This window comes from Lolium perenne, chromosome 6, assembly GCF_019359855.2.
Source record: "Lolium perenne isolate Kyuss_39 chromosome 6, Kyuss_2.0, whole genome shotgun sequence".
In the NCBI taxonomy this organism is placed as follows: domain Eukaryota; kingdom Viridiplantae; phylum Streptophyta; class Magnoliopsida; order Poales; family Poaceae; genus Lolium; species Lolium perenne.
In genome coordinates, this window is record NC_067249.2 from 228,018,773 (window position 1) to 228,031,443 (window position 12,671).

Here is a 12,671-nt window from a genome sequence, read left to right on the forward strand (position 1 = left end):
ATTGCTTTAAGAAAATAGAGGAGTTGGCATGAGGTAAAAAAAGGCAATCTAATCCGTAAAAAAAGTTCAAATTAGTGGTTCTACGCAATACACCTTATATTTTTTAGCTTTTTTTTTGAAAAACTATACACCTTATATCAAGAAACGGAAGGAGTACTAAAAACAAAGCGTTATACAACACGTGTTAATGTGCTTGCGCGTCTATCAGCTGGCTTGGGACCGCATCGCTGCCGAGCAGCTAATGGGCTGGTTTTGCCGTCGCGCCCGCTTTGGGCTCTGAATAGGAGCAATCAAACTTGATGAGGCTAGGGAAACAGAGCACATGCATGTCGGGAGGTCCTATACACCGAGCAGTGTGGTGGTCGTACAACACCGCACCCCCCTACACGGCGAGGTGGCTTGCTTGGCCGCATCCCAACAACATCAGGTAATGTATTTTCCTTTTTCTTTTCTGTTATGTTTTCCGTAGAATGTGATTATTTAAAAAAAATTAAATTTCAATAATTTCATAAATTTGAACAATTATAAAATTTGAATAATTTTTAAAAGTGAAAAATATTTAACTACGAACATTTTTTGAATTTGAGCAATATTCAAATACAAACTTTTGTTAAATTAGAACTGTTTTTAAATTAGAACATTTTTGGAACTTGAACATTGTTAAATTATTATATTTTAGAGTATGAAAAATAAATATAAACAAAAAAAGAAACATAAACATAAAAAAGAAAATAGAAAACATAAAAGGACAAAAAGATAACAGACTACACAAAAGAAATCAGAAAAAGGAAAAATACCTACCTGGGCCAGGCCCACACCCGCGCGTGGGGTGTGCGGTGCCTACGAGGCACCGACCTGGTCGGTGTATATGTTTAGCCTAGGCATGCCTGCATCTCGTCTATCCTATCATCATTGTTTCAGATGTAGAAAAGATCTTATCCAGTCGGGTTTCCCTATACCCCGCCTGCGTGCATGCGGGAGTAGCGCACGCAGGGTTCCCCCACGCGCCTCCGTGTTGGGCCGGCCTAGCTGCCCAAAAAGGGTCATCTCCATTTTTCTCTATTGATTTCTCAGAGAAAAAATAGATTTGCAAAAATTTAGATTATAAAAAATGTTCAAAGTTGAAAAAGTTTAAATTTGAAGTAATTGTACAAATCTAAAATTTTCTCAAAATTCGAAATTTGCTCAAATTTAAATTTAGCTCGAAAATTGAAATTTACTCGAAGTTTGAAATTTACACCAATTTAATTGCTCAAATTTTAAATCTACTCAAGGTTTAAAAAAATGTTCAGATTTGAAAACTGCTCAGATTTGAAAACTATTCAGATTAAAAAAATGTTCAAATTAAAATGTTCAAACAATAAAAGAAACAGAAAAAACCGAAAAACCGAAGCAAACCAACCAGAACCGAAGAACCAGAAAAAATCCGACCAAAAACAAATTACCGCGAGCGTGCAGGGAACGAGGAAGGAAGAACGATGGAACGAACGAAATGGGCCGGCCCAATACGTACCTACGCGCGGGCGACGCGTGGTAACACCCGCTAATGAGCGGGAAATGTGTTTTTCCCATCCAGCCCAGACTCCAGGCATGAGAGATACGCGGGCACAGGCCTGCTCTTTCGATGGCCCTTATACGCGGAAGGACACATGGGCGTCCTTTGCTTGGTGATGCTGATGCGGCCTGTGGCCGGAAGCCCAAGCCAACCCAGAGCTAGGCCGACGGACAACTCGGCGGTGGCCCGCGGAGCTCTATTACATGCAGACGCCTCCGGCAGCATGGCCGCTTTACTTTCCGGGAGAGGTATAAACTGACTGCATGTCTGGGTTATCTCAAGCAGACCGATGCATAAAATCGGATAAAACTTTTTTTCATTCATAAAAGTCCATAATTTACATAATTTTAAAAATCCAGAAAAAAACTTAGAAATTAAAAAGGGCCAGTAATGCATGCTAAAACCTAGCCATGGGCCCATGGGCTACATCTCGTCGTCGCTGACCAGGTGGATGACCTCCGGCATCTGCCATGGCAGTTGCTAGACCGGCGGTGGAGGAGGAAAGGGGCATGAGGTGACAGCGGACACGTATCCCAGGCCGAGGTTGGAGCATGAGACGACGCGCATGCGTGGGTGCGTGTCGGCATGGCCGGAGGATTCGCCGACCTCCCCTGCGCCAACGTGGATTCACGAAGCTGGATGGCGAAGCCATTCCACATAGCGAGTAGGTCGAGCTCGCTATTGGCCATTGCCATCGCAATTGCCTCCTCCTCGCTAATGCCCAGCAGCTGGGTCTCCAGATCCCACGACGGGTTGTCGTCGTCGTGGTCCTTGTTTCCGCATTCGACGTGGCCATCGTCGTCGTCCTAGTCCTTGTCCTGGTCCTCGTCCTCCTCCTCCTGGTCCTCGTCCTCATCCGCGTACGCGTCCTTGTCGTCTCGACGGGGCTCGAGGTTGAAGAAGTTGATATCACCGAGGTATCCCGCTCGTCGGCGTGGGTCGAACTCCCACATCCCGAACAAGATCCAATTGTATGAGGTCAATGCGGACGCCTCATCATCGCGCAGATCCGATGGCAAGATGTGCCGGACCTCGTGGTGGCGTTCTCGTCCCTCACGTGGCACGGGACGGCCTATCACGCCGCTGGAGTTCAGATACCGCCTCCTCCCAGCAGGCCCACATCCGGTCATGGCACTGGCCGGTTCTCCTCCCTGAGCCAGCGCGCAAAGTCGACGGGGACATGTACCGTTGGTGCCATGGCTTCTTGCCGGTACCCGAGCCGCCGGCCTCATGGTCGTTCTTTGCCTTGCGGTATAGACAACCCTTTCCCATGGCATCGGTTGGGTGGATGTCAGGTGAGGTGGAGGGCTCTGACAATGGCGTGAGCAAGAAAAAGGTCGTCACCAACGGCCCTTCAGTTCTACCGCGCTGAAGGCAAAGCATCATTGTCGCTATCAGTCGGGCCAGTGCGAGATGCATTCACATTAGCGGCAGAACTGACGGGCAGCGTCCGCGCAGACACATTTGCGGCTTATATTTGGGCTGCGTTTACGTCTTGGCGGACATACCAGTCACTATGCATCGGGCTGCTGGACGTGGGTACAGATGCATACTTCGACCGCGCGATCGGCAACGGTCGATGCGCGTCCGTTGGATCATTTGAGATACCCTAATAATGCATAGGATCAATGGGATCGTTCACGAGCATACGAGGCGATGGGCCAGCAAGCGTGCACCATGACCGACCGACCGATGATTGTGATTTGTGATGGTGCGTTGCATTTGGTGATGAGACCCGACCGATACGAAGGAGCACAAGACAAAACGTTTGGCGCCCCACCACGGGCCGGTGTCCATCCGCAGACCACACCACACCAGGAGGCTAGCTAGCTGTGAGGACGACGACGCATGGCGGCATGGGGTTCGTTGATAGTCGTCGTGGGTGGGAGTACTGCACCTTGCGCCATGCATAATTTGATTGGTAACGCCAACACAAATTCAGATGTTTGTCCGGAGATCGGAGCGTACGGCCGGGCGCGCGGCTCAGCAGAAAGGTGCTGCTGCGCTGTTCCTGTTCTAGTCGCGGGCGCCCGGTCGGTAAAAGCTAACGAAAGGCCAGATGATCGTGTCAATGATCACTTGTGCAACGGATCTGAAATAATCTATATATGCGATGTTCAAATAGCTTTAGTCATGTAGTACAGACAGTAATGGACTGGAAATTAATGTAGAGTCCACGCCTTTGTCTTAATTTAACAAACTTCTGATGTATCTCACCAGCTTTAAGATCGGGTGCTTCTTGATGAAGCGGGATATTTACATGGTCACCATCTACAACTATTCTACGACTGACGTGCTCATGAGGTGCCCTCAGAGCAAGCTAGCTCTTGCCATGATCGTACACCGAGGGTTTATGCCTATCATTACGGTGATCTCATTATCTCACTACCGGAAATTCAGACTATGCCGTACGCGCGAAAGATACGCCAAATCCTTTGCCATGTCTAGTTTACTTGAATTTCAATCAAGAGTTCCCTTCCTTTTAAGAATATATATATATATAGTGATGATCTCCAATCAACCTCCTAGTTGAAGTACAGGCGAGGAAGCTGCATATTAGTTGCAGTCCAGTCCAGGAAAGGAGCCTATTGATATAGCTTAGTAGAGCCGATATTACTTCGCCATGATAGCAGTTTGTTTTAACAAGTAATAGGAATGTGTGTTGATGTGCCAAATCTCCTCGTGCTCCTTCCGGATATTCCGGCACACGCGAAACGCGCACGACAAAGGATCTTTGCGACTTTGCCGAGTGTTTTTCGGCTGAAACAATCCGCAAAGAGCCATCGTCTCAACGGCTCCATGAAATGTGGCCACCACGGCCACATGCACCTAGTGGTTGTTGTGAGGGGAATTTTTCCGTGTGTTTTCGTAGGGATTTGCCGTGCGATGATTCTCCATTGTGTGTTTTATGAGATCATTACCGTGCCCCATTGTTCGCCGTGTGTTTTCCTCGATCTTTGTCGTGCCTGCGAACATTGCAGTGTGGTTTTGGGGCCAAAGTCGACAAATAAGGTCTTTGTCGAGTTTCGCGCGATTTTGCACACGGGAAAGAGTGTGTTGCGCTACACGACGACCTTGAAGAGCAATAGGAAGTAGCAAGGAATCCCACAAGAACTGGCTTGAATCCTTCATTTCTGAATTTGTTCGTTAGTGAACTTTTAATTATCTATATTCTTTAGTAAGCACGCGTGCTTGCGGAATTAAGTATGTGTGTGGGCTGAAATTAGACCGAACTTAGCACAACTAAGCTGGACACAACCACAACAAATCCAGCAAAATTAAAAACCATAAAAAGGCGAAAAAAGTAACTATCAAGAAACTATAAATAGCCTATGGTAATGGACGATCAATATATCCTTAGAGCACGATGTCATTCATGTTAGCTACAAATATCTCCCGCCACGTTCTTCAACCATGAGACCCGTCCACAAATAGGTCTCGATTCTCCCCACATTGTAGCTATATGAATAGGTAGATGACTTGCATGAGAGAGAAATTCTTATAATAAAAGCCTTATCATTTCTACATAACCAAACGGGTCAAATAACGACAAGAGCTCTCACCCTAATAACAAATCTGAACTTGTGATCGATGCCATGTAACCAATTGCCAAACACATTTGCAACACAAGCTAGAACCTATTTCGATGATTGAACATATAGAACAAGCATATTTGCACTGGAAGAATAAATGTTTGATTATCTCATCATGATGAAAACATACACACTTTATACTTCCACATCAATTGCATTTTACAAGGTTGTCTTTGGTGAGGATTACTCCTCTACGAAGATACCATGTAAAGTAATGGTCTTTAGTGGTATCTTCATTTTTTAAAGAAATATTATTATCAATTGGCCACTCTATTTAGACGGATTCTCTATGGATTGAAAACTTAAGCAATGTTTTGATGGAGGAAGCATGGTCCCAACCCTTTAACTGGGCTTAGAACTGGATCCCTCACACGGTGTCTATGAGGCCGTTGGGCAGACTCATAGAGCATGGGCTGACACGGGTTAGCGAGCTCATTGATGAACACACTTTTGATTGGAATGAGGAGTTGTTACAAAGTCATATTGAATCCACTAAAAATTTACCACTCTCATATGGATTCACCAAAATTATTAGCTCCTTATGATAGTTGGGCCACCAATTGATCTAGAGCATTCCATGCATGATGGAAGTCCGGGTCCAAGTAAATCTCGTATAAACGTCACATTTGGGGAGAGGACTACAGAACCGTACGATGGTATTGCTCTTTTTGAGAAATTGATGGTATCTCTCTTCTGAAGGACAATGTTATATCGAGCTGAATATTATTCCTGAAGTGTGGTGTTTCAACACCACTTATCGTGCCAAAATCTAATTTCTAAGTCATCCTTATTTATAAATGATCCAAAACAGAAGATGTATTTCACCATTGTCATTAGATCAGCCCAAAAATGAGAGTCCTCGCGTTCCCAGTTGAAAGGGCATGTCCCTTCCTAAGTGGTTTTGGGTGTTTAATGAAAATATAGTCATGTTTTAATCGTGTGCTAACTGTTCTAGGTTTATTCGATGAAAAACAGAAGTCCGTGATCGGCTCCCCAAAAGTGAAAAGAACGACTGAGGGTTCCTTAGTTTTTCTAGTTGCTTGAGTCGTAAGAATATCGTTCTACCAAGAGGGGTTGCACAATGAAAGTTAGGATGAAATCATATCGCATGCACAAATCTATATTGTACCCACAAAAACATTCCTAAGCTTGATAGGCATAACCCTCGAAGTTTGTCGTTGTTGTGAAGTTTAACGAAATATAATATCCCAAGGTAGTGACACCATAATATTCATTGTCCAAACACTGAAAATTCCGGTGTGACCCCTCAAATATTCTAGTCAAATTTCTGGTGTGAGCGTGCGTGAGGTGGTGCGCCTCAGAGATGCATGTCCAAGAAAAATCCAAGAAATATCTAAAGTAAACTCCATGTAGCAGAATATTTTGGGGTAAACTTCCTGCAACGGCAATACTTCATGGGGACCTATAAAAGCCCCCTTATTTTCCAAGAGGAGTGCACGACCTACCACTCTCTCCCCACCATAATTGCAATCTTCATTTCAACAAAACCTCCCTCCCTATCTATTAATTATCCATTCCCTTCTAGGGTTTGGTGGAGGAGACCTAGATCTACCATGTAACCAAAGGAATTTGATTTCCCCTTTCTCTACTACGTGGAACTTGATACTCTTGGGTTCTTTGGAACCATAGAAGGAAGAGGTCATCCGTGGAGCTCGTGCTTGGTAAATCTCCATGGTCTTGTTGGGAGCGTGTAAGGGTATTTTTCCCCTATGTGTTTTTTTTTTGTAATTAATGACAATTCTTATGGACTAATTTTTTCATTTAATTTATGTGAAGGAATATCCCGTATGTATTTCTTGTGGTGCATGTGTTGGATTCAAGTATGTATGGCATGAAGATAATGATATACCTTGTGTATTGGCACCAAGGATCATCGATTTGAAGAGAATAATATGATGTGATCAAGAAGAGGAAATGATGATGGAGTTTTTGTGTGGAACTGAATTTTACCATGATCTAGATTATTTGTTAAGCATTGGCTGATCAAGATATCATGATAGATCATGAAGAGATACAAGGTTAACCAAGACTAATAGTGAAGATTAAATTTAAGTTGGTCAAAACATGAAGCATAAAGAATGTACTGCATTGGATCATGTGATCATGTGGTATGGTAAGCCTTGTCAAATGTGCTTTGTGAACTAACCCACCATATATGTGTTTTTGTGTTGTATGTGGGTTAGGTATTGATGACCCACAAGTATAGGGGGTGTATCGTAGTACTTTCGATAAATAAGAGTGTCGAACCCAACGAGGAGCAAAAGGTGTTGACAAGCAGTTTCGATGAAGGATTCACTGTAAATGCTCACAAACAAGTATTCATGGGGTTTTGATATAGCAGATAAATAAAGTACAAGTAAATAAAATGCGAGAGTAATAGTTGCAGCAAGTGGCCCAATCCTTTTTAGCACAAAGGACAAGCCGGTTTGTTTACTTATAATGACCAAACGTTCTTGAGGACACACGGGAATTTAGTCTAGTGCTTTCGCTTCATATAGCTGATTAATCTTCATTGTTTTGATAAGTGATGTGTGGGTGAACCTATGCTAATGCACCGCCCTTCCTAGGACTAATACATACTTGTCATTATACCCCTTGCAAGCATCCGCAAATACAAGAAAGTAATTAAGATAAATCTAACCACAGCCTTAAACTCTGAGATCCTGCTATCCCTCCTGCATCGATATACCAACGGGGGTTCAGGTTGCTGTCACTCCGGCAACCCCACAATTAGCAAACGAATACAAGATGTATTCCCCTAGGCCCATAAAGGTGAAGTATCATGTAGTCGACGTTCACATGACACCACTAGAAGAATAACACCACAACTTAAATATCATAACATTGAATATCAATCAACATAGTTCACTACTAACATTTAGACTTCACCCATGTCCTCAAGAACTAAACAAACTACTCACGAGACATCATATGGAACATGATCAGAGGTGATATAATGATGAATAACAATCTGAACATAAACATTGGTTCAATGGTTTCACTCAATAGCATCAATAACAAGGAGTAATCAATACCGGGAGAGTTTCCCCTATCAAACAATCAAGATTCAACCCTAGATGTTACAGTGGTAACGAGGTGCAGCTGTGAAGATGGCGGTGTCGATGGTGGAGATGATGGTGATGATGATCCCAATGAAGTCCAGCTCGATGACGATGACGATGGCGTCGATTTCCCCCTCCGGGAGGGAATTTCCCCGGCGGATTCCTGCCCGCCGGAGAGCTCTTTTCTCTCTGGTGTTTTCCGTCCCGCAGAGGCGGCTGTGTCTCCTCGTGATTATTCTCTGGAGCTTAGGTTTTCGGGGTGAAGAAGTACGCGAAGGAGAGGCGGCCGAAGGGGGCTGTGGGCCCCCTCCCCACAAGGCGGCGCGGCCAGGCCTAGGCCCGCGCCGGCCTATGGGAGGCCCATGGCAGCCCTCCTCGGTCCCTCCTTTTGGCTGGCTTCGTCTTCGGGAAAAATAAGATCTTCGGTGTAATTTCCGTCAATTGTTGATCTCCAGAAATATTGCATTCTGACAGTGCTTTTTTCCAGCAGAATCCTGGCTCCGGTGAATGATTCTCCAATAATCATGAAACATGCAAAATAGATGAAATAACATAAGTATCATCTCTAAATATGAAATATATCAATGAATAACAGTAAATTATGATATAAAATGGTGATGCAAAATGGACGTATCAACTCCCCCCAAGCTTAGACTTTGCTTGTCCCCAAGCGAAACTGAACTCGGTAAACAAGACCACATGTTTATGGAGTGAAGAGTCGATAAATAAAATACGGACAAGAAGCATCATATTAATTCACACAAGACATTCTAGTGAACAACTTCCCAATATGATTCAACTTGAAACAAGTAAAAGGAAATCACAAATAAAGGTGCATAGGCTAGGAAATCATAATTGGTGATGGCAAACTTCGTTCTTGGTCAGAGAACATTTAACAGATTGTACTTATTTATCGAGCAGCGCTCTTATATTAAAGCTTATAGCAAAACTTGCATACTCAATCATAATAATCTCCTCATAATCATTGATAACCTTCAAAGCTATATTCATTCAGATAAAACTTGTACTAAACAAGGAAGAATAAAAGGCATGATTAAATATATCACAATATAGATGTTTGGATCACAACAACTCAATTGCTTGCTTAAGATGGAGGGAAATAGGTTTACTGACTCAACATGAAAATAAAAGATAGGCCCTTCGCAGAGGGAAGCAGGGATTAAATCATGTGCTAGAGCTTTTCAAGTTTTGAAATCATATAGAGAGCATAAAAGTAAAGTTTTGAGAGGTGTTTGTTGTTGTCAACGAATGGTAGCGGCTACTCTAACTACCTTATCAACCAGACTTTCAAGAGCGGCTCCCATGAAGGACGTTATCTCTACCAGCAAGGTAGATCATCCCTCTTCTCTTTTGTTTACACATGTATTTAGTTTCATTATTGATGACACTCCTCCCAACCTTTGCTTTCTCAAGCCATGGCTAACCGAATCCTCGGGTGCCTTCCAACATTTCACATACCATGGAGGAGTGTCTATTTGCAAGATTAAGTTGCTTACTGATAGATCAGGGCGAAGCATGTGAAGAGAATTATTAATGCAAGTTAATTAATTGGGGTTGGGAACCCCTTTGCCAACTCTTTTTGCAAAGTTATTGGATAAGCGGATGAAGTCACTAGTCCATTGTGAAAGTCTGTCAGAAGTAAATGACAAGATCGAAAGATAAACACTACATACTTCCTCATGAGCTATAAAACATTGACACAAATAAGGGATGATAACTTTTGAATTGTTTAAAGGTAGCACATGAAGTATTTACTTGGAGTGGCGCAAAATACCACATAGTAGGTAGTTATGGTGGACACTGATGGCATAGGTTTGGTTTAAGGGTTTGGATGCACGAGAAGCATTCCCTATCAGTACAGGTCTTTGGCTAGCAAGGTTGGTTAGCAAGCATAGGAGTTGAGGGAAACAAACAAATATACATGTGATAGAAACAATCATGCATCTTTCTTGTAAGCACAAATAATTTTAACTTCAGAATACTAAGCTCATAGCTAACAAGAAAGAAATATAATGAAACAACATATCTACATGTATTTCCTCTTTTCTACTTAAACTCAAAGTGTTGTTACTATTGACCAATGCTAAGTTTGCCAAAACCAAATAGATTTACTCAATGCTCCCAAAGTGATACCAATACTAACAACAAGATCAATCACATAATAGGGATTGCAAACTAAAATAAGATATGCAATATGTAAATGATAAAACTTCTCATTAATATTCCATAACGATAACTCACACCAAGGGATACATAGATAACCAACTAAAAAGAGAGATACTTCCACACTGCAAACCATCTTATATGATAACTTCCCTACTCATGATATGACACTACTTGATAGTAAAAAGGTAAAAGATAGTGATGATGTGATACCGCGGCACTCCCCCAAGCTTGGAACAAACCAAGGGGATGCCAATACCGATGATGAATTACTCCTTCGGTGGTGATGGTGAATCCTTTCCATCATCAGACTTCCAAGGAAGAGGCTCTCCATCAACAAACGACATCTTGGTCTCAGGAATCCTGAAACTAGCAGCAAAGCTTATGTGTTTAAACCTGTTTTCATACTCACAGTTTTGATTCTGAACATCATAGAGTTGAGCTTGGAGTTTGTTGGTAGTGTCATGAAGTGAGATGATATCGTCCCACAGCTTTGCAGTCTCCTTCTTGTGTCCATCAATAAGTTCAGACACAATTTTGTGGAAGATGTCCACTTCACGCTCAGCCATCTTCTTGTAGTTGAAGACCTCTTGTTCTAATTTCTCCATCCTGTCCTCCAAACTTCCTTCTCCTTTAGGACCCCGGACATCTTCAATCTGCAACTCTCCATCTACGAGCAGCAACTCCTTGGGGTGCATCTTCAGCTCGTTCATGTACGGGTTGACGACGTCCTCAAAGAAGCTGTCCTTCGGAGTTCCCGACGAAGACATGCTGGCTCTAGATCCGAAGCAGATTCTGGCAGAAAATAGCTCGAAACAAAACATGACGAGAAAACGATATACGGACCTCCAGGGGTCCGGGGGATTATATAGCAGAAATTTTCACGACAGAAGGAAAGTACCAGGTCGAACCAGAGTCGGAGAGGGACACCGAGGGGCCATCACCATAGGGCGGCGCGGCCAGGCTAGGGCCCGCGCCGGCCTATGGGGGCACGCCCTCGTGCGTCTTCTCCTTTCCGTTTCGATCTCGTAATTTTTCATATTTTCCAAAAATAGCAAAAACATTGTTCGGAAAGTTAAACGCGGACTTTTTATTACCAGAACTATTACCTATTCAAAGTCGTACTCTGCAGAACTGTCAATTTGACCTTTGATGAAAGCTTCCGGAGTCACCACTTGGATAACATCAACATCTTCATTATAAGAATCTCCAGAAATATAGTGCTTGAGTCTTTGTCCATTCACTACTTGTGTGGCATCACCTTGCAGAGAACTAATTTTAATTGCCCCTGAACAATACACCTCCACAATGACATATGGTGCTTCCCATTTTGAGAGTAATTTCCCTGCAAAAAATCTGAGACGAGACCGATACAATAGGACTTTATCTCCCACATTAAATTCTCTTTTGATAATTCTTCTATCATGCCATTTCTTAACTTTCTCTTTAAAGAGTTTAGCATTTTCATATGCTTCACTTCTCCATTCATCTAAAGAACTCAATTGTAGCAATCTCTTCTTACTGGCAAGTTTAGGATCTTTATTTAGTTCTCTTACAGCCCAATAAGCTTTGTGCTCTAGTTCTAAAGGTAAATGACAAGCTTTCCCATAAACCATTTTATAAGGTGACATACCCATAGGATTTTTATAAGCAGTTCTATAAGCCCATAGTGCTTCCTTTAATTTACTAGCCCAGTTCTTTCTAGATTTATTAACAGTCTTTCCCAAAATATATTTAATCTCTCTATTTGATAATTCTACTTGCCCGCTAGTTTGAGGATGATAAGCGGAAGCAATTCTATGATTAATACCATACATAGCAAGAGTTTTTCTAAAACCACCATGAATAAAATGAGAACCTCCATCAGTCATAATATATCTAGGAACTCCAAATCTAGGAAAAATAATATCTAAAAGCATTTTTAAAGAAGTCTCACCATCGGCACTTTTTGTGGGTATAGCTTCCACCCATTTAGTAACATAATCAACAGCGACAAGTATATGAGTGTTACCTTCTGAAGAAGGGAAAGGACCCATGAAGTCAAATCCCCAACAATCGAATGGTTCAATAACAAGAGTATAATTCATAGGCATTTCATTGCGTCTGGAGATATTACCAACCCTTTGACATTCATCACAAGATAAAATAAATTTCCTTGCATCTTTAAAGAGAGTTGGCCAATAGAAACCTGATTGTAGAACTTTTTACGCAGTTCTATCTCCGGCGTGATGTCCTCCATAAGCACTACCATGACAC